This window comes from Halichoerus grypus, chromosome 5 (assembly GCF_964656455.1).
Source record: "Halichoerus grypus chromosome 5, mHalGry1.hap1.1, whole genome shotgun sequence".
NCBI lineage: Eukaryota > Metazoa > Chordata > Mammalia > Carnivora > Phocidae > Halichoerus > Halichoerus grypus.
The window spans coordinates 104,019,503-104,043,513 of record NC_135716.1 but is presented as its reverse complement, the minus strand read 5'-3'; the positions used below and the strand labels follow the sequence as shown (position 1 = coordinate 104,043,513).

Genomic DNA, 24,011 nt, shown 5'->3' with positions numbered 1-24,011 from the left:
TCCTTTATGATCCCTTTAAAGAAATTGTGACTCCATCTGTTAAACTTTGGCAGAAGGAGTAGGGAACTTAAATTCTTAAGGAATCAGGTTTGGCCCCCTTGGTGCCATTTCCTTGAAAATGAGACCACCCGGGGAACATCAGTGTCGAGGAGGTCCCGAATGGTGTCCCTGCAGAGCGGAGTGGTTGCTGCTAACCTCCCTTCCAGGCCTCCGCTTGTCACGGACTCCTTATGGCAGAACTTCATTCATCAGTAGCAGCCACGGCAGGCGTGTGTTTTCTTCCCTATCAACTTAATATCCACTCACTCCGAACCTAAGTATCTTTATAGTCACCGCTGTGGAGGAAAATAGAGCAATGGCCCCCGCCCTCAGGCAGCTCTGTAGAAGAAAGAGGGACAGGGTAGAATGATGCCGCCATGAGTGCCCACTCCAGAAACTTGGGTGACAGTCACGCTTTCTGCCTTCCTTGACTCCCCACATCCAGATAGTCACCAGTCTGCAAATTATTCCTCTTCAGAAGTTCTTGAATGTATCCACTTCTTTTTTCCCCTGGTTCCCCGGCATAAATTCGGCCACCTATGTCCCCTGGCATTTTGAAACAGCCTCTGGGCTGCCACCGCCCATCCAGTCATCCTCCTCCTGAGAACCCAAGTGGTCTTTCTGAACTGCAAATCTCCCTCATGTAAAACTTCAATAATTTCCCACTGCTGTCAGGATAAAGTCCGCACTTCCTCATGTGGTTCATGAGGCCCTTTGTGATCTGAACCTCTTCCCGCATATGATTCTGCAGTTTCACCTCTTGGTTCTCTGAATTACTGAAACTTCAGTTCCCTGAATGAGTGACGTTCTCACCTTGGACCTTTGCATGTTCCCAGCGTGATCGGACCCCTGCCTGCCTCCCCAGTGTCATATCATAGCACTGTCCCCTCGCTGCGCTATCGCTCACGTTGGTCTGGAATGCACATTGGTCTTCTTTCTTAGGGCTGCTTGTGTTTTCTCCAGGATGAACGCTCTTCCCCAGTTATGACGTCTATCTAGATGACTCCAACATGGTACACTCAATGGCTGCATGGAAAATCAGAATGAGGGAGAGTATGTATGTACTTTAAGCACATCTTGAAAACAGTTTCAGAAGTTTGAAGTTCTCAGAAACCACAGTGGAAAATTAAAATATAATCCACTGAAAATGAAACAATAGAGTGATTCTTTTTGAATGGCATTTGGAAAACTGAGAGGCTGAGACAGAATCTAGACAGGTCATTCGGGTAGTGCAAGTAGTTGTGAAAAGTTCCAAATGATGAACTACTTACGCTGCACTATGATGAGTAGCTCATAGTCCCTGAGAGGAGGATGTTTCCAGGCCAGTGGGGGAAGCAGAGATATGTTCAACAATGTGGGAGGTCTGTTCAGTAATAGCCACTGATGATTGAGCTTCTACTCTTCGGCATGTTCCCCTGCATTATCTCCAGACCCGTATTTCCAACCTTATGTTGTCTATCACTACTTGGGCACCCCCACAGCCACCTCGGAAGACCTTACCTATCCAGGACAGAATTTGTCATTCCCACAACCTGCTGCTTTTCTAATGTTTTCTCTCCTAGTTAATGTCGCCTCCTTCCACTCAGAGATCGAGTAAGATATCCAAGATACCCACCTAGATGTGCCTTCATACTTACACTCCTACCATCCACATGCAGCATGTCACCCTCTCTTCTTGATACTACTTTCTTAAATTTTTTTATTTGACTATAGTTGACCCACGATGTTACATTAGTTTCAGGTGGACAACATAGTGATTGGACGACTCTATATGTTATGCTGTGCTCACCACAGGGTAGCTCCCATCTGTCACCACACAGTGCTATTATAATACCTTTGACTACATTCCCTATGCTGTACCTTTAATTTCTTAATAATGCTCAAACCCATTAACTTCTCTTCATCCTCACTGCCCCTGCTTCAATGAAATCTACACTCATTTCTGAATGATAATAGGTTCCTAATTGGTTTCCCTCCCTCCAATCTTGCCTCACCTTCATTCTCCATACTGCAGCCAGAGTGATATTTCGAAAGTTCAAATCTAATTATCTTGCTTCTTCTGCTTACGACCTTATAGTGATTCTCCATTGCTCTCAGGATAAAGCACTTGCTGAATATTCGTTGAATGAATTATCTTCTCAAATGTTCAGAATAACATTAGGTTAGACAGTATTATTCCATTTTTCAAGTAAGGGCACTAAGGTTAAAGTGAAGAACTTAGGCCAGAGTCGAATGGTCAGGTTTGTCTGACTTCTGAGGCTGTAATCTTTCTACATCACACTGCCTATCCTTTCTATCAGGAGAGGGCCTCTTCATGTGGACAGCGAGAAAAGACTCCTGGGTACGCAGTGTGTTTCTGCCGGTCACACACGAGTAAACAATCTCTGGTTCCCATAATACTGTAGTAAATGCTTTATAGAATTATCTTGTACTGCGGGAAAAATGTGATTAACCAGACATTTCACTTTAGCATATTTTACTTTAAGAGCCTGCAGTGAAAAGACATTGCAAACTTTTAGGCAAAATCTCAATATTACCCAAAACAAGCTGACAGGAATTTTAAGGGCAGTTTCCAAGGTATAACTTGGAATCTCTACACATTGAACTCTTTGTCTATACCTCTTCTATAGCACGTATAATGACCACCAAATAGAGCTTTTGCCCAGCATAGTACCTGACATACAGTAGATGTTTGGTAAGTATTTGTCAAATGAATGAATTAATACAGGGGGAAAAGTAAAACCCTCAGCATTCTAAGATCCAGAGTCATTTACTCATGGTTGTCGTATTCTTCCTCCTCAGGGAAGATAGTAAACTAATATATTCTAGCTAAGTTTCCCACTACATAGGTCAAAACAAAAAAGTTTTCTTATTTTCAGTAAACTAGAATATTCATTCAATCAGAACAATTTATTTCCCAAGTGTAGTGGTAAAAAACACATGTGATTCAAGTTTTTAAACTTTCTATGAAGGGCGCCTGGGTGGCTCAGTTGGTTAAACATTTACTCTTGATTTTGGCTCAGGACATGATCTAAGGGTTGTGAGATGGAGCCCTGCGTTGGGCTCCACGCAGAAAGTGGAGCCTGCTTGATATTCCCTCTCTTCCCTCTCCCTCTGCTCCTCCCTCCCCTATACGCACTTGCCTCACGTGCGTGCTCTCTCTCTCAAAAAAAAAAAAGAAGCTTAAATAGCAAAGTTATCCCAGTCTACATTAATATTTTAGACTTCCTCTTGGTCATTTTCCCCCAACTCTCTCCACAGTTATATATTGTGGAGTTACTTAACACATGATAATTTTAACCAAGGTTAACCCAGGATCATATTTGTCATATTAAAACAAAATTAAAATATCCTGGGGTACCTGGCTGGCTCAGTCAGTAGAGTGTATGACTCTTCATCTCAGGGTCATAAGTTTGAACCCCATGTTGGGTGTAGAGATTACTTAAAAACAATAATAATAAAAAAATCTTTAAAAAAGTAAGATATCCTGATTTTCTGGGTGAAATGTATAATAGATAATTCTTGGTTAGTCGGGAAAAAGATAAAACTCAAACTGTACATATCACTATATTTCTAGGTCTCTATTTTTATAATGAAAAAATTATACTTATAATATTGTTTTAAATATTTTAGTACATAAATCTCCAATAAGATTTTAGACATGTACCACTTAAGGAAATTAAATCTTATTTCTCCTTTTAAAGATGTATTTCTTTATTATTTGAGAAAGAGAGACAGGGAGAGAGGGAGAGTGAATGGGGGAGGGGCAGAGGGAGAGAGAGAATCCCAAGTAGACTCTCTGCTGAGCGCAGAGCCTGATCCCATGACACTGAGATCACGACCTGAGCTGAAATCAAGAGTCAGACACTTAATGGACTGAGCCACCCAGGTGCCCCTCTTATTTCTCTTAAAAAAAAAAAAAAAATCAGATCTTTATTTGTATTACTGGCTATGATGGCTGATCTTCATTCAGGTCATGCTACAAATAGGAACAGAAAATAGGAGGAAAACTGAGCTTGAGTTCCCACTGCAGTGAAATTATGATTTTAGTTATGATCGATTGACAGTTTGTACTATTGTGTAGTAATAGTAGATCTAATGAACGTAGATCTGATATCTCACTGCTTCTAAGAGAATCTACATAGAAAATTTACTGTATCACCAACACAAAGAATTTCTGATGGAAGTTAATCCTATCCTGAAGTCCAGGTGAAATTGTTTTAGGACTGAGCTCAGATACCTTAACAAAAATTTGTTCTCAACCATGGCATAATATTGGCAAATTTGGAAAATCCAAGGGGTGCAAGTGATAATTAGATTAATATTAGATTTTTTTTTTTTTAAAGACTATAGATTTTTTCAGGCCCTTTTTTTTTGATGGGACACAATTCTGGGCAATATTATAATGGTTCTGACATTGGCCTTGGCTGGGGAAGCAGTGTCATACTTCCTTCTGTTTGGGGACCCGTGTCTCCTCTGATTCTACAGTCCCCTGTAGAGCAGCCACAATTAGTTTGGCGGAGAAGCACAACCCCACCATAGCTTTTATAAGAGGCGGAAGTGTTGCACACCTTGCGTCGTATACCTATGCAAATTCGCTCTCTGTATGTGTGGCCACTCTGTGCAGGAGAATCCATCCAGCGCAGCTTTCCTGTCTGGGTCTCTGAGGGTTGGGTTTCCTTCCGGCAGTAAGGTGGGTGGGAATCTCTCTGAAACCACTCTGTTTTCTTGCCTTGTTTTTTTCACTCCTAGTGAGATACAGAATTGCTCATACTCATTCTTTCAATTGACGCGTTCAGCTTTACGTTCCCATGCATCTGACTTCAGCATGTGTTTTGCAGTCTTCAAATGAATTGTGCACAAAACGTCCAGCAGCTGCCTATAGGAGGTAACTGCAGAACGCAGGCTTGTAGAGCCGTGTGGTCAGTCCTTCCCTCCCTAAGCGGCACTCTGCTCCTTTGAGGGTCTCCCGAGTTCTCAACCGCCAGAGTTCAAGGAAATCGGACGATGTTTTGATTTCTGTAGAAAAAGAAAATCGGTTTAAAATTCAAAGTACCCGGGTAATCATTTGTAGAAAAAAAAAAAATCTCTAATCTTTAAGAGTAAAGGAGAGGGACACCTGGGTGCCTCAGTCGGTTAAGCATCTGCCTTCCGCTCAGGTCATGATCCCAGGGTCCTGGGATCGAGTCCCACGTGGGGCTCCCTGCTCAGCGGGGAGTCTGACTCTCCTTCTGCTGTTCCCCTGTCATGCTCTTTTTCTCTCTTTCTCTCTCTCTCAAATAAACAAATAAAATCTTAAAAAAAAGGGGGGGGGTAAAGGAGAAAAGAAGTAGGAAATCCCCTCAACAGTTTTAATTTAGAAAAAAAAATCACACCTATCCTACCCTCATGGTGATAAGTAAAAATAATAATGCAGGAGCAGCACTTGGTGGAGACATTTTTAACCACATTTTAAACTAGATTATTAAAATTCACAGCATCAAGTACAAGAGCACGGAACATAATTTACTCCATTTATACTCACTACTGCACACCTAAATGATTTTTACACGCCATGCTGCTGCTTCTTAGGTGGCTTAGTGGTTATTGTGGATCATGAACCCCACCCTTTTGATCAGATAAAGCTAAAATATGATGACGTAGGGAGAAAAAAACCCCTTATATTCATCAGCCAGTGTTTAGAAGGATTTATAAGACACAAAATATCCAAAATGGAAATCTATCAGACTCTTTAATAAGTTTGCAGCATTTTAAACAGTATTATTGCTTATCAAGTTGCCTTTCATCAAGCTAAAATCTTCTGAAACATCTATGTTAATAGAGGACTTAACCGATTTTTATCATGCTTACATTTGATTTTTTAAAACAACATGAGCTTCAGGTAAATTATTTTGCACACACCAGTAAGACTTCACCTGTGCAGTAAACAATCTACATAAGCATATTTGGTGGTCTTGCAAGTCCCCTACTCTTTTTTTCTAACCCAATGGATACCCCCATGCTCTTTCTGTGTGGAAATTCTGAAGCTATCACTGGCACTGGTTCTTTTGGTTTTGTCTTTTAAAGTCTCTAGACTCTTCTCCACCAATGGGACATGATGGGCCTTTATAACCATTTCTCTGTGCTCTACGAGGAAAACTTCTAACTGATCCGGTTGCCTCCTGTCTACTCTCTACCTTGCTGCTAGAGTTATCTTTTTATTTTTTATTTTTTTAAAGATTTATTTGTTTGAGAGAGAGAAAGTGCAGGCTCAAGTGGGCGGGAGGGGCAGCGGGAAAGGGAGAGAAATCCTCAAGCAGACTCCCCATTGAGTGCGGAGGTGTGGAGCCCAGCATGGGGGGCTGATCCCAGGACCCTGGGATCATGACCTGAGCCAAAATCAAGAGCTGGATGCTAACCGACTGAGCCACTCAGGCACCCCTAGAGTTATCTTTTAAATGCAGAACGGATCATTTTATTTATTACCCGTAGTGCGTGGTTCATTGCTCACCACATGGATTCCTGGTGTGACAAGATCACTATAGCCTTCTGGATATCTGGGAGGGAGGGCATAACCAGATCTCCAGTTCACTGCCTCTAACCTCAAGCAGTTTCTTCTGTGGTGACCCCAGTATATTATTCAAATATTACCGGTTTTCATTTGGGCCTTCACTTAAAAGGTTTGGAAGCACCTCTTTAAAGCAAGGTTTCTTCATTGAGACCTGAGAACCCCTGGGAGAGCAATATATGGACTTGAGGATATTTGTGATCCTCCTTAGTTTCTGGGAGTGGGTCCTCCAAAATAATCTATACTTAAAGGGGACTAGCTCCATAATATATATTGGCCTTAACAATCCGTTCTGTACTATCTTGGTAATGTCAGCAACAGCCATTTTTTCCTGAGTACCTTATACTCCAGCCACTGCAGACTACTTGGCATTCTTCCAACCTGCCACTGTTCTCCAGCCCTCATCCTTCTGCAATTTATCTTCATTGCTTCCTTCTTCTTACCTTACGCTTCGTTAATGAGGAGTTGTTTGCAACTCTCCAAAATGTACTTTCAAGGTCCAGTGCTCCATCACACATTATCTTCAGCTTGGAATGCCCTCACATTCCGCCTGGTGAACTCATCCACATCTGTCAGGACCCAACTTAAACCCCCTCCTGTAGGAGCCTCCCCCTACTCCTACTAGAAGAATTCTTTCCTCTTGCTTTTATGTTGCCTTCCTATTTTATATTAACACTTATGTTATTACACTAATTTTAATTTATTCTAAGGATTGCTGTATATTTTTCTCCCCACAAGTCTATGCTACTTGAAAGTAGGTACCTAATTTATTCATCTTCCTATACCCAGCATATTGCCCTCAGTTGGTGGTTAATGCATGTTTGATGGATAACTGTTCCTTTATCCTCATCTCAATCTGTGAAACTCTGACTTAATCCTTGAAGATTAAAATGGTTAAAATATCACCTCTGAAAAACCTCTTGACTCCAGCAGGTTAGGGGACACACTCTTCTCTGTGATACCTAGTAGTTCATAAACAAGTCTACTAAATCAGTTATGCCTTTCTCTTACTTTGCTCAGGTGTAAGAACTGAGAGCCTTCAGTTTGCAGGCTCAGCTCTGCTCAGTTTCTTGGCTTAATCTTTACCACTGGAGCAACCAGCAGTGGGTTCAACCCCACCTGTGAATGTATTGCCCACCATAGCCGCCACCACCACCACCACAAAAGCAGCTCTTACTTGTTTAGAGCCATAATAGCTTTACTTGCCAGTCCTTACTCTCTGGAAACTGGATCTGTATATCCACTTGTCTGGGAAGCCTATTCCAAATGCGAGAATTTCATAGGAACCATAATTCTCTTTCTTCCTCTTTGTATTCCTACCCCAACTTAAAGATCAGTGCTCTATCAAATAGGGCCTAATCTTTCCCTTTGAAATGCTCATCACTCTGTTAAAGAAGGCTGAACTTAGAGCCAGTTTAGTTTTCCTGACCAGGGTCACCCAGATCTGTTTTCTGCTTTATCCTATTCCCGTAAAGCCTGGAGCAAATTGTACAGTGACAATGTTTAATAATCCCTAATGCTTAGCACAATGACTTCTCTAGAATGGATTCTCAACATGAATGGATGGAAAAATGGTCACCCAGTTAAAAAAAAAAAGAAAAAGATATATTTCTTGACAGGTGAGAACATGGACTGAGGGTTGCCAGATCTTCTACTTTTTCTTTTTAATTAAATTTTTAAAAGATTTTACTTATTTATTTGCGAGAGAGAGAGAGCATGAGAGGGGGGAGGGTCAGAAGGAGAAGCAGGGAGCCCGATGCGTGACTCGATCCTGGGACTCTGGGACCATGACCTGAGCTGAAGGCAGACACTCAACCGACTGAGCCACCCATGTGCTGCCAGATGAAATGATGAAAAAGTTCTGAAGATGGATTGTGTTATTGGTTGCACAATGACATGAATGTACTCAATGCCGCTGGACTGTACACTTAAAATTTTTTTTAGAATGGTAAATTTTATGTTCTGCATTTTTTACTACAATTTTTAGAAATGAGTTATTCATAATCATGATCTTTATTGCTGGTTTGCATAGGGTTTTAGTGATGTCAGGCTCTTTTGTGCCTTTACCTTAGTTCCTCCTAAATCAACTGTTCTACCTTCTGTGTATATGTACAGACATAAGAATGTGGGGAGGGGGAGAAAGGAGAGAGAGAGAAGGGGAGAGAGAGAGGGAGGAAAGACGCTAAGATGAACAGCTCCAAGATTGAAATAGGTAGGACAAGTTAATATTGGTATTCATCTCTGCAATCTAACAACTTGTCTTTAGAGAGTCTTATTGCTCCAAGGATGCTTTGTTCCAGCTCTGGATGTTTTCAAATGTTGGTGTCATATAGCATTTCCCTTGGCATGGGCATTGTCTGTTGGGATTTGTTCATCAGAAGAAAAGTAATCCTTCTAACTTTCAGAAGAATATGAGGGGGATAAAGCATGATGTCTATCTCACTTTTCCAACCTCATTGCTATCACTCCACTTAAGTCCCATATAACCTCATGCCTAGACTATTATGTTAGTTTCCTTCTTCCTTTTAATTCTTACCTCATTCAACATATACTGCACTGTTCTACCATATTGATTTTCTAAAATATCACCCTTTCTTAATACATGACTTTACTTCCTATTTCATAAAGGCTATATCATGCATGAATGCTCTGAACTTCCTGCCCTTCCCCTCACTTCTAAAAACATATCTGCATATGCTGTAACTTAGCCTCCTTTCCCTATTCCAAAAGGAGAGGTTTCAAACCCCTAATCCAGCCACCTGTGCTGGGGCTCTCATTCCCTCCCACCTCCTTCAGGACCTGGATCCATCAGCCGTCTCTTTTCTTTCCTGTGCCTTCAGCCTCCCTTTCTTCTTTAGCTCTTCCCTTTTAGCCTATAAACAAGCTCAAGTCTTTCTCAGTTAAAAAAAAAAAAAGTGCATTTCTTAAGCTGCCACTCTGAGTTTCTCCTACTCACTCCCAGGCTTCATGACAGACTGTGCTTTATTTACTTTCTCCACTTTCTCCCCGCTCTTCCACCAGAGGCTCCTGCCCCCACCTCTCTACTGCAAGTGCTCTATGAATGTTATCTGTGGCCCTTAGGTGCCAAATCCAGTAGGCAGTTTTCATTATTTATTTATCTAATCTGTCTGCAGCTTTGACACTTTGGGCTAAAATCTTTTTTATGTATGTATATCTGTAGAGAAATTGGACCCCTTGTGCAATGTTTGTTAGAATGTAACTAACTACTGTGGGAAATACTATGGCAGTTCCAACAAATGAAACATAGAATTACCATATGATATAGCAATTCCATTTCTAGGTCTGTACATAAAAGAATTGAAAGCAGGCACTAAAACAGATATTTTTACACCTGTGCTCATAGTGGCAATATTCACGAGAGCCAAAATGTGGAAACACCCTAAGTGCCATTGACATTGTCCATTCACAAAATGGTATGTATATCTGTATATGTGTGTGAATATGTATGTGTATATAAATATATATATTAGAATATATATAATCTGTGGGATATATATACAATATATATTGCATATGTACATAATGAAATGCTACTCAGTTTCGAAAGGAATAAAATTCTGACACATGGTACAACATGGAAGAATCTTGAGGACATTATGCTAAGTGAAATAAGCCAGGTACAGAAGGACAAGTGTTGTGTGATTCCACTTATACATGAGGTACCTGGAGTAGTCCCATTCATAGGACAGAAAGTAGTAGCATGGTGGTTGCCAGGGACGGAAGAAAGGAATAATAGGGAGTTATTATATGATGGGCACAGAGTCTCATTTTGGGATGATGAAAAAGTTCTGGAGATGGGTAACACTGATGGTTGCATAATAATATGGATGCACTTAATGCCACTGAATGGTACACTTGAAAATGGTTAAAACAGTAAATTTTGTTATGCATATTTTACCAACATCTTATTCAACTCAGGCTGCTATAATAAAAAGAACATAGACTGGATGGCTTAAACAATAAAAATTTATTTTTCCAGGTTCTTGGAGGCGAGGATGTCCAAAATCAAGGTGCCAACACACGTGGTGTCTGGTGAGGTCCTACTTTCTGGCTTGTAGACAGCTGCCTTCTTGCTGTACCCTCGCGTGGCTAAGAGAAAAATCGTCTTTCTCCTGTCTCTTCTCATAAGAACACAAATCCCATTCATGAGGGCTCCAGCCTCAGGACCGAATTACCTCCCAAAAGACCCACTTCCAAATGCCCTGATAGTGGGGATTTAGGCTTCAGCATATGAATTTGGGGGACACAAACATTCAGTCCATAGCAAACCACAATTTAAAAATTAGAATATATTTATCAGATTAATAAAAATTGTCATTCTTGAAATGTCTTTCTGTAGAGTTCCAGGAGTGTAAACTTTGTCCTCAATGATACGAGGGGGTGTGAACTAACTGAAGCAAGTGATATTTTGCCAGAAGTGTAGGAGGGACCAGTTCTAGAAGACAATCAGAGATGTCAAAGAGCAATTCCTGGGTAGAAAGAAAAAGAGAATGTCTATAACTGAGAAGGTGACCCTAATGAGGTGTCTATTCCTCCAGAGGCTCAGATTCCTTTATTTACATCCTTCTAGAAGCTCAGGGGGAGAGTGTGTGTTTCCCAGCTTGAACAGAACCCTTCCTACTTCTGTTAAAGCAAGCATTCATACAATGCACTCCAAAACAAAATAGAACTATAGTTAAGCAACAAAAAAACAAAAACAAAAACAAACAAAAAACAGTTTAAAAATACATGCATGTTTGAAGTAATTACGAAGAATTTCAAAAGCTGAATAAAAGAGAAAAGCAACTCAAGATCAGAACAAAGCCTTTGGGAACTCTAACAGGAAAATATGTGTATCATTGTTAAGTGCCAAAGTAAATACAGCACACAAACCCAAAGCTTATCTGTGTGGTTTCCATAGTGTCAATATATATGCAAAGCTGGTCTGACGGCACTGAGACCCAACAAAGGTCATGGAAGTAAAAACAAAAGTCAAACTGTCTGTGTGAACCTTTGGCAAGCGAGTGCCAGGGTTCCTGGACATTTTCTCATTTCTAGAGAAGTGAGCGAGAGGTGGCAGTAATGTTCTTTTCCTTTCTCTCTCTCTCAATCTCTCTCTCTCTCTCTCTCTGTCACCCCCTCCCTCTTTTCCTCCTTTCCGTTCTCCCTCCCTCATGAATTAAAGCATTATTTTCTTTGAGTCCCAGGAAATGAAATTCAAATTTACAGTGAAAGGTTACTAATGAAAGAGATGACCCATTCTTTTTAATATATATGTATTTTCATGTATAATTGCACTATAGTTAAAATGAGAGCTAGTTTCTTTAAAATTGACCTGTTTTTTGGGGGGTGGGAAATAAATACGCACTCTTTTCAATTTTCCTTCTGCTTGCCAAATCAAAATAGCTTCAGATAAATGAATAACACAAGAATGTCTGCTGTAGCCACGCAGAATCAGGATGAGAGGAAGAGCACATCACGCATTTTTCTTTGTCGCGCTACACTTTAGGGGCACAGAGTAGGAGGCTACTGAAATGTTAGGTGGATGTGGGTGACAAATTATATTCGTTGAAAAAGTAGCTACACTTAGTGGGATGAATTTGCTTTGGTATTTAGAAGTTTAAATAGCAGCTGTGTACTGAGGATAGTTTTTGGTTTGGTTTTGGGTTTTGTTTTTGTTTTTTTACTTTTTTTAAGAGACTGTAGGGATTTACTGCTTGCTTAAAGGTCATGATTTATTTATTTATTTACCTACTTATTTATTTTTAGGTAGGCTCTATGCCCAGTGTGGGGCTTGAATTCACAACCCCGAGATCAAGAGTCGCATGCTCTACGGACTGAGCCAGCCAGGCTCCCCTGGTTTTTTGGTTTGTTTTTGTTTTTCTTGAGTAGAAAAGTATGGAAATGAAGCAGTGAGTTTATTCTATAATCTTTTCTTAAATTATAACTATATGCTGTGCACTCTGTCAGGTACAGTTGTGAGTTATTTGAAGCTCACATCTGTTGAGTAATTTCCCCAAGGTCTTGCTGCTAATCAATAACAGAACATAGACTTTGTAGTTCAAAAGTCCATGCTTTTAGCTCCTATCCTACGTTACCTTTTAATGCCATTTGTTAACAGGGCAGTGTTCTGCATTGTGCGTCCCTGTATCTGGACTTCTCCCTCACACCTGACTCTCGGACCCTATGTGTAAGGAGGGTTCCCAGCACCGGTGACTTCCTGACTACTACCACTACAGCTAATAGTACTGCTCCTATTAAATACTACTAGTAATAACGATGATAATTGATAATTGATAGTGTTCTCCCAGTACTTACTATATGACTGAAACTCTGCCAAGAACTTTGTGAGAAGAAAAGAACTTTGTGAGCTTTATTTCAATTAATATTTTCAGTGGTTCTTGAAGGGATATGCTCTGGAATAGACTCCTCTGGAGTTAGATCTTAGTCCCTTTATTTATTAGCTGTGTGACCATGGACAAGTTATTTAACTTTCCTGCCTCTTCATTTCCGCATCTGTAAGATGGAAATAATAAAAATATCTAAGAAAGCTGTTGGGAAAATTAAGCAATATAGAGAAATAGCCAGTATACATAATCCATACTGACTACAAATTATTGGTATTAATACAAATACTATTAATAATTTCATCCATCTGTAAAAACCCTGCTGTGTTTATATAGCCCAGCTATGAGGGCTCTTGTCTTCATGTCCCCCTTTTTAAAAAAATTCCAGTTCCCTGCCTAGAACTGAAACCTACTATGGACACTTGTCCAATGGCTGGATCTTTAGTACCCTGTGCTCTGTTCCTGGGAACTGGATCTTGTCCCCACATCATCAACTGCTGGCTGGGACGCTACAGATCACTCACTTCCAATGCAGCCAGGATGAGCTACCACCTGGTTTTTAATATCTCCATTGCTACCAGATCCCAGGAAAATTAGACCCCCTTAGCTCTGTCTTTGATCCAGGCTCTAGTCCAACATGATTCTTTACTAACTCCAGTTTAAACTGCTGAGTGTCTCCTGTCTTGCTCAATGCTGCTTCTTGCTCTTCCCTGCTAGCTATCTTTAAAATTATAGTACCCCTGAGGTCAAACTCACCTAAGATTCAGCATGTAGTATGATAGTTATAGAGGAGTCAACAATGAAAATACACAATCCTGTCCTGAAAGAACTTATAATCTTTATAAAATAGAAAAAAATAGAAGACATAGCTTATACGCCCCCTTGGATGCCACAGGCCTTGCCTGCCCTGCATTCCAGGCCATCAGCTCCTCCGTGAAAGCTTCTATGGGATACCCACTCTATGTCTCACATGATTCTCCTGTGCGGAGTGGACTAATTCCTTGTCCAAGAATATTGGCCTTTCACTTTGGTTACTACTGTGTAGCCAGGTAACCAGCCATATGTCCAGAGTCTCTGGCTGCTTCTCTCATTTATGGGCTCAGATGAAACACTTCATCACGGGGCATGGGATTTGGCTTCCTTATCAGTCAGATGCTATATCCAGAAGTATAGGATCCTAAACCAGTGGAAGCCGGGAGACCAGAGGGAGCCAAACTGATCAATTCTTTCTCCTCTTTCCCTCCCATCCATTCTCAGGCACAGTTTCCCAGGGTGGCAGAACAGGTAAAACTTGTGAGTGATTGTCTCAGTCTCTCCATGGCTTATTATGAAGTAGTGACAAGCATGGTGATCTTGTGTTACTTACCCTTTTCACATTTACCTTCTTTCTCTCTCACTCTCACTACCCTGGGATTGTACCTCCCATACAAAGTTAATCACTTAATTCATGCATCAGGCTCTGCTTTTGAGGAATGAATGGACCCCAGAGCTCCAAAATTTGAGACTCTTGAGCCAAAGAATGAAAGGAGAGACATTAGGCCTAAAAGAAGAAAAGACATAGAATAAGCAGGGTTCTTGGTGTTCTTTCTGATACCTCATCATCTTTCTCTAACACAAATCTCTCTCACTACAAATTCTTCCTCCCCCAACACACACCACACTCTACTATAACTAAAATTGTTTTGCCTTCAGGGTTAACATTTAACTCAGCATTTCCCTTCCACTAAATGTTTTGCCTAAAAGGAAAAAAAAATCACTTTAACTGTTGATAAATCCTTTCATTCCACAATTAGAGATAAGAAACTTAAAAATACAAATATCTGAATCAGTCTTAGCTAGAAAAGATGATATCACATTCATTCCTGTTTTGATGGGGGAGGAGAGTTGCAGGGCAAAAAGGCAGTGGGCCCTTGGAAGGGGACAGAGCAGCCTGGAGGCAGGACAGATGACCTTATCCAATTATGCAATTCATTCACGGCTCTGCACTGCTCATCTTCATCTGAGAATAAGCAAAGGAAAGCCGGGCATAGCAGTCCTGTGGGGACATACATAGGCAGACTATAATGGAAACTATGATCAGATAATAAGCTTAAGCAGAGATCTAATCCATGATAGAATATTTATTAAAAATGGACAGAATTCTATACGGAATGTCAACTGGATTAAATAAGGGAATTGTAACTCTGGGTATTATGGAACTGAATGAGCATTATAGTTCAAATTTTGTTGCAGTGAATGTTACTTCCTTTATTGAAGAAAATCTAAATCGAATCTTGGGGTGATAGGCCGTCTATTTAAAATCAAGTTTGTTACACTTTATCAGGATAGGATCTTAAAGTCCATTGTATAAGGTGTGGTCCATAGGGGTGTGAAATACTACAGAGGAAGATCAATAAGAACTGGCGATGTTTGAGGTAAAAAATTACAGTCCTATGCAGTTCCCCAGTGTGGCTTTTAAAATCAAGTTCTCCATATGTACCACAAAATATTACTTTCATCACTTTGTTAAGTGCCCTTGTTTGCCTTTCATGTTCCAGTTATGTCACCATTTTGAACAAGGTCATCAATGTATTAGTGTCGTTCCTTAAGCCTATGCATGTTGTAGCTATTTAATATCACAAAAATCCCTGTCCTAATTAATCCTTTTAGTTATATCATATTTCTCAAACATTTGGGTATTTAGTTAACTTTAGTTAACCTAACAGTCAGAAGAAGAGCATGTGCCTGCATCCTATGAGTGTGTTCCATGAAACAAGAGGAACCTATTCATGACAGTTAAAAGCTCCCCATAGTCCCATAAGCTAATTAAAATGAAATAGGGTCACACTTAGTAGCAATAACAGATTAACATTTGATTGAAAATAACTTTTTAGGGGTGCCTGGGTGGCTCTGTCACTTAAGACTCTGACTCTTGGTTTTGGCTCAGGTCATGATCTCAGGGTTATGGGATTGAGACTCCCACCTTGGGCTTCACACTCACTGGGGACTCTGTTTGAGATTCTCTCCATCGGCCCCTCCCCCCACTTGTGATCTCTCCCTCTCTCTCTCTCAAATAAATAAATAAAATCTTAAAAAAAATAAAAATAAAAAATAAAATAACTACTTCTAAATTGCATTTTCTATGTTTCCACAGCTCATTGGAAATCATTTTTATTCCAAAATTTAGTAACGTGAAATGTTAGTTTTTCTACTGCTTCTATAAAAATTATCAAAAATGTAGTGGTTTAACACAATGCAAAATTTTGTTTTGTTTTGTTTTGTTTTTTTACAATGCAAAATTTTTATCTTATAGTTCTGTAGGTCAGAAGTCCAGTACAGGTCTCACCAGGCTAAAATCAAAGTTTCCTCAGGTTTACATTCTTTTCTCTTGGTTCTAGGGGAGTTTCCACTTCCTTGCTCATTCAGGTGTACAGAATTCAATTCCATGTGGTTGAAGGACTGAGGCCTCATTTTCTTCTTGGCTGTAAACTGAGGGCCACTCTTGACTTTTAGAAGCCACTATATTCTTTGGCTCATGGCCCTCTTCCTCTATCTTAAAAACCAGCAATGGTGGGTGAAGTCTTTGTTGCTCCTATCTCTGATCACAGCTGGAAAATTTCTGACTAGATTGGGTCCACCTGGCTTATCCAAGGTAATCTGGATGAATAATCTCCCAAACTCAAGGTCTTTAACCTCAACCACATCTGCAAATTCCCTTTTGCTATGTGAGGCAACACAGTTCCAGAGATTAGGATGTAGTTATCTTTGGGGGTAAAGGGGGGGCATTATTCTGCCTACCACACATAAAGGAGCACACGGGTGGGGGCACAGAATAATGCCTAGGAGAGAACCATACTTTATGCATTTTTTTTTCAGTAAAATCTCCTCCCAAACATTTTCCCTATAGATGATTTATAGCTCTTCAAATTGCATGCTTACTGATTTACAGTTCATAACTAAAGCCAATTGAAGAAAACCTTCACCATGAAGTATGGCTTATTGGAAATGTTTTCTGTTGTTAGAGGTTCTGTTGGCCTCTCCTTATTGGGACACTATATCAACCAGCATAAAGAGCCTCCTGGCTTCTGGACTTCATGGCCTGAACTTCAGATCCTACAAACTGCCTCAGATGTTTAAGTTGAACTAGAGCAAGTCTCCAGAAGTACATAGCTTGACTGGAGACTCTACTCCAAACCTTGGAGTAGCCTACCAGTGGAATGGGCTAGTTCCAGGCTTCTCTAAGGGGCTCAAAGTTACTTTTAGGTAGCTTCCAATGAGGATCTGATTTAATCTAGATATTTCAAAGTCAGACTTACTGGTGGTCATTTTTCATTTCAGTCTGGACCATTGATTTAAGTTCCTGGACTATTGTAGTAACCTTCTCACTCAGCTCCCACTTCCAGTCTCTCCACTGCAATCCCTCCTCCATGTTATCAGGACAGAGGAGATTCTCAACTTTTTTATTTGTCCTAACATACTCGAGGAATACAATACATTTCCAATAGTAAGTGCCTCATAATGGTACTTCTTTTCAACACAAAGTTCTGTTAAGTTTATAAAAGAATCTCAGACCATTCTGAATCCCCAAAGGTGGACCAAGTGATTCTGCAATCTCCCTTTTACTCACTTTTAGGAGGCATGTGATTATAATAATAAAAAACCTTGTTATCATTGTTATAACACTTATCTGCTGCTTACTATGTGCCAGATATTGTCCTAAGTACTTTATATATGCTATAACTTATTTAATCTTCATATCAACCCCTGAGGTAAGTGCTATTGTTAAACCAGTTTTACAGATAAGGGAAATGAGATTAAGTGACTTGCTCACAGTCATACAGCTAATAAGTGACAGAGCTGTGATTTGAACTCAGAGTCCACACTTTCAACTACTAAGTCAAACTATATCCCAGCACCTTCTGTTTTGCTAAAAAATAAATATTGTTGCACTCCTACCTTTCAAAACATTCAGTCTAAAATGCTAGCATAGCTTTCTTTTTTTTTTATTTATTTATTTGACAGAGAGAGACACAGCGAGAGAGGGATCACAAGCAGGGGGAGTGGGAGAGGGAGAAGCAGGCTTCCCGCTGAGCAGGGAGCCCGATGCGGGGCTCGATGCGGGGCTCGATCCCAGGACCTTGGGATCATGACCTGAGCCGAAGGCAGACGCTTAACGACTGAGCCACCCAGGCGCCCCGCTAGCATAGCTTTCAAAGCTCTTGGTAATCTACCTCTATCCCCAATATTGAGCCTGTTTTGTTCTAGTATCCATCTCCTTCTTAATTTTTCCTCCTTTTATGAATTACTGAGACAGGGATGTTAAAACCTTCCAATATACCTAAATCAAGCTATTTTTAAAAAGAAAAAGAAGACATTCTAGTATCCCATCACATTTGCCTCCCCCCAATAAAACATGCATTAAGTGGCTATTTGAGCTAGGCTCTGTTAGGTAGAAAGAATGTAAAGATCCTACAAACTTTAAGGAAATAAAGAAATGATTATAATAAATAAGGGAGGGAATTAACTTATCTAGCTTTTATGGGTCAAGCACTATTCCATCACACACATTTTATTGACCCCCTCCGCAGGACTGTAGATAGTCCTCTCCTTGTTTGACAGATGTAGAGACGACAGTCCACGAAGTGGTTAAGTATTTGAACCAAGGATATGCAGCTGGGATAGCCGTGGTATAACTGGGATTCAGAGTCAGGTCTGTCTGACTCCAAAGCTCAAGGTCTCTCAACTATGCCAGTTGTTTTCAAATTGTTTCTTTCCTGTCAACAATCTTATTATTGAAATGCAAATAAGCCAAATAGATCAACGCTGAGATGAAAATAAACCAAGTAGAGAAAAGCAGAACTGCTCTGATTAATCAGAGTATGAAGCCTAGAGCTCCTTCCCTCCTGAATTCCTGGGTCTGCAGTGAAGAGGCACCACAGAACTCAATTTGAAAACCAGTGCATGGTACAAAGCTGCTGTTCTCTGGCTGAATCTTTAAACGGTGTTCAAAATGCAATAGTGTAAGGGGTGCAACATACTCTGGGAACAAAAAGAAAGAAACCAGGACTGAACTTTGTAAGAGAAAAGGAATTGCCATAGGAAAGGTTCCATTTGAGCTGAACCTTAAGAATGGGCGGGCACGTGATGTAATGAGCGCTGGGTATTATATGCAACTGATGAATCACTGAACTCTACCTCTGAAACTAATAATACACTACGTGTTAATTAATTGAATTTAAATTTTAAAAAAGAATAAAAAATATAATGGAAAAATATTTTTATAGAAAATGAGTTAAAGTTAAAACTGTCTTTTGAATTATTAAAAAAAAAAAAAAATGGCTGGGAGTTTTCCAGCAGGAGAGTGAAGTAAGGACTCTTAAGGCAGACTAAAAGTGTAGCTACCCTAAACATGTAGCCTGGCATTCTCATACTACATTGCCTTTAACAAACAACATGGACCCTTGCTGCCTGGACAGTGTAGTGTGGTGCAGACTAGACTGGAAGACAGGAGACTGAATGAAACATACCGGGCTTACTACTTCAATGCCTCACCTTGTCTTCTCACCTGTAGATCAAGGGGATTTCATGAGTAACTGTCAAAGACTCCTTCAAGCTGTAGAAACATCATTCTGTAGTTCATGAACAAAATCTTTTACATTATCTTACATACAAACACATGAGGAAAAACTATATTTTACAAGTGTCATGGTTAAGAGCTTCCTTCCTCAACAAGGAAAAGAAGAATGAGAATAATAGCTCCCATGTATAAAATACCTAATGTATAAAATAAGATTGTCATGTAGGCAGTTTTAGGCACATGACTCAGATTGTCCCATGTATCCTCACAACAATTCCTTGAAGTAGAATCATTATTCTGTTTTAAAAATGAGCAAATGGAGATAGAATGAAAGCCACTGCCCAGGTCATATGACTAAGGGCAGAGCCAGAACTCCATCCTAAGTCTTGCTTTTCCAGCCACGCTCTTCTCCCCACTTGCAGTGTAAAACCCTCAGCTGCTTTGTGAGGAGAGCTTGGAACTGCCCTGAGATCAACACTCGGTCCTCTTCTATCAGTAGTTACTAAATACTGCTAATGATGAAATCTTCTGGGGACCCAAATGTTCATCAGTGGACCAATGGATAAACAAAATGTGGTCTCTCCATGCAATGGGATATTATTTGGCCAATAAAGGAATGGGGTACTAGTACATGCTACATCTTGGATGGACCTTATAAACATTACACTAAGGGAAAGAAGCCAGTCACACAAAATCATATATTATATAATTCTATTCATATGAAAGTCCAGATTAAGGAAATCTGTAGAATCAGAAATGGTGTCTTAGATCTGAAGGTGGGGATGGGGGGAATAGTAGGATAGTAGCTAAAGAGTATGGGGTTCTCTGTGAGGTGAGAAAAATGGTCTAAGATTGACAATGGTGAGGACTACATATATGTGTGAATATAATAAAAACCACTGAATTGTATTCTTTATAAGGATGAATTGTATCGTATGCAAATTATATCTCAATAAAGCTGTTTTTAAAAATCCTCTGGGGGGTGCCTGGGTCGCTCAGTCAGTTAAGTGTTTGCCTTCAGCTCAGGTCACGATCTCAGGGTCCTGGGATTGAGACCTACGTTGGGCTCCCTGCTTAGTGGGGTGTCTGCTTCTCCCTTTCCCTCTGTGCTCTCTCTCCTTCTCTCTCTCAAATAAATAAATAAATAATCTTTAAAAAAAGTCCTCTGGGAAACATTTAAAAAAAAATCTGATTCCCAGCTTCTGCCTCCCCACAACCGCCATGTCAACCTCCACCTCTTAAGATTCCAATTTAATAAGCCTGAGTTGGTTCTCTGGAAATAGGTATTTTGTCAAAGGTGCCTTGAGTGATTCTGATGACAATGTAGATCTGAATATATCACTGCTTTAGACGGGGGTTACGTCAGCTGAGAGCTAACACAGAATTGGGCCAAACAGTAGACCTGGCTCTTTATAACCAACATGATTTTCAGGGTGGCTGGTGGAAGACCAAGTAGCTCAGAGTAGGTCACAGTCACTGAATACCAAGATCACAAAGTTTGCTCGGGCATTGTTGGTCTAAGAGCAAAGTAACATTCAATAAAATCTGGAAGAACGCTGTTTTACCAAAACACCCTAATATTCTTGTATGGCAAGTTTGTTTTTCCTTACAATTTTGGTGATCCTCTTTTCTCCATTATAAGCAAGTTCCAAAAGTTCTTCCTCAGTCGCTTTCTTTTTTCCCTTAAGATAGCAATAGCAAGTGTGTTTATAATGGAGTACTCTATTTCTGAGGGGAGGAAGTGAAGAGTGAAAAGATTTACTTAATATAGAGAAAACATACTAATACCATGAGAAAGAAGTATAGTAAGAAGTAATGGACAGAAGTTTAGTGTCTGAAATTTTATATTTTAATGATAGTTTAGCTGAATGAGCAGAAAATACATTTGAGGAATTGACAGGAAAACTGGAAGGGGCTGCAATAAATAAGCTTCTAATTAATGTTTCACCATATTTCATGAATTTAAATTTTTAGCCAGGTGCATTTCTGGGGGGGGGGTTCTATTCAAATTGGGACTTTGAAAAGAAGACTACATTTTATTATTCTAAAATTACAGATGCATTTCAGTTTCTTTAGAATGTGATATGCTTTTGCTGACTAAACAGCATTACCTCTTAGTAGAGGCCCAATGCTATAATTTGACCCCTCTGGCAAATTAAATACAATTATGCAAACTACTAGGATTTGGGTATAATCTAATTAATATGGTACATATGAAGCAGATAGTAATTTCCCTGGTTGAAACTAAATTGTCTTCTTTCACATTTGAACTATGTTTTAGAAAAACATTGACTTATGTAAGCAAGACTTCGTTATCTTGTGTATTCTATTTGCTCAGCTCCGTGATGGACATGTTTAGAAAAATAAAGCCAAAACTGGAATCTTCAAATGATGACCTTTTTTTTCCCCAGATATTTATAATTACCAAACAGAATATTACATGGAACTAGGAAAAGAATTCATTTTGAGTTGATTGCTTTTCTCTAGTGAAGTGTAAGTGGAACATTACTATAATTTTTTCTCTTTATATATCTAAAGTTAGGGTTAAATATGATTTAATGGAAATAATTCTGTTCATTGAAACATAAATTTTTAGGAGTTGAAATTGATCTGGATTAAATGCCTAACAATAATCCAGTCACAAACTTTCTGAATGGTATTTATAATCATGAGATATAGCATACTATGTTTAAAATATGTGAATCACATTAGCATTAATCAGTACTACATGTGTGCACTAAGCAGAAATCAGGAAAGATTTGCTTTTGTGCTCTTTACCAAGAAAACTAAAGAAATTATCCCTCCCATATGGAGAAAACAGATGCTTTTTTCTTTTTTTTTTTTCTTCCTACAAAAGTGAATTTCATGTGTAAGAGGAGTTCTGGCTTAATAGCATTGAATATGAGTCTTTTATACAAAGGAAATGTACAGGGTGTCCCAAGGCTTCTTGTGTGGAATTGTCATTTCCAAGTGTGTGAACACAGTCTTTGCTCATTTGTTCCTTAGCTTCTTGGGGAGACTGCCAACAAGCATGCCAACTCTCAAGCTGCATTGTGCAACGATTTCTAGCCCACAAAGATCTGGATTTTTTTTCATAGGTAATGTCAATGTCATAAAGGCCTCTAAACAGCTGTTGGGGGGAACAACTTTTAGAAAGCAGTGGCCTGTGTTAGTTCTTTGTTCTGTGTTAGCAGAGAAATGCTCAGTTTAGTGGGTGAAGAGGAAAACAGTTCTGTTAAGAATTCTAATACTTTTATAATTTGCTTGTAAACCTGTAATGACAAGTACATTCCCAAGAAATAAAGAAATATTAGCAGCCTCTGTGTTGTGAGTATGTGTAAAGGAGCTAATAAATAAACACATTTTGAAACGAACTTACCAGCTGTTTTCATTATGCCAGAAGTTTCCCCACCACGGACTGCTGACCCCTGAGATGGGGAGTGGGAGCACAGGATCAGCAAAGAAGTGGGAGTGGGGTGGGCAATAATCCATATATACATGTCAGTTTTCTTAATTGAGTGATCTTAAAAATTCAACCACTGTAATGTGATAGGGGAGCACCCTCAAATGTTTCATATTAAAAACAAAAATAAATTATCTTATATCTTGAACTTGCTTCACAATGAGCCAGGGTAGAATGAGTAGGTGAGGTCCAGATGACATAATAATATTGGACATGAGTTGATAAAGTCAGATGATGGATGCATGGAGATTTAGTATCGTCTTCCCTTTAACTTTGTGGGTTTTTTTGAAAATTTCCCTTATTATAACCTTAAAAATTATTATACCCCAAAAGTTTGGGAACCACCGCTTTATATTAAATTGTCAGGTAATTTGGTTACAAATTCTTCCATTGGATACTCAAGCAGGCAACTTGTTCAAAGCAAAGACTAAATAGGTTACTACAGACTACATGAGATACATTGTCAATCACTTGTTTACTCTGGGAGTATCCAGATCTACTGTTCTTACACTTAACCTAATCTTTATCTCACACCAAGAATTAAAAAAGGGAAAACAGCTTTCATACATCTATAATGGGTAATAGGATGTATTGATTGAGAGAAACCTAAAAATTAAAATGCTTTTCTCACTGTCACCTGTTAAGTCCTTTCTCATCCTTCCCTTTCTCTTCCCCTCTGCCTGTTTTTCTCTAATGCATTTATATTTACCCTAAGTTTAAAGAGAATGACCTATTTCAAAATCGAAGTGGCAAACACAAATTAGAATGCATCCTTTTAGTCTGTTCCTCACAACCAATCCGTCTTCGGCAACTGTTCTACTTTTCTTTAGCCTTGGCAAGCTATTCAGAACAACATTTCCTTCTTTTCATTCTGATGCTGGACGATTGTTTGGTGCTGATACGACATTGGCTTTTCCCATAATTTAGCCTAGAGAATTTTACACTAGGGAGTTTCAATGTGTTTAGATTGTAAAGCTTTTTCAGAACACTTTTGTAACAGAACTCCATGTTCTAATGGCCCCAGCAAAGTTGTTTTAAATACTTTTGCCCCTGAATTTT

General features: G+C 39.5%; 1 long non-coding RNA gene across 5 annotated transcripts in view; it reads left to right on the top strand.

Moving 5' to 3' along the window:
* LOC144381893 (uncharacterized) overlaps positions 1–22,808 on the top strand; it is a 122,284-nt gene extending 99,476 nt beyond the window's left edge. For 2 of the 5 annotated variants that reach the window (XR_013448018.1, XR_013448020.1), the window contains 2 exons: positions 10,587–10,639; positions 12,356–12,547. This is a non-coding gene — a long non-coding RNA (uncharacterized LOC144381893). Of the gene's footprint in view, positions 1–10,586; positions 10,640–12,355; positions 12,548–12,707; positions 16,233–22,495 lie in introns of those variants that run through there. The other 3 variants (XR_013448021.1, XR_013448019.1, XR_013448022.1) reach the window with 3 other exon arrangements.
* Positions 22,809–24,011: the final 1,203 nt, after the last annotated feature.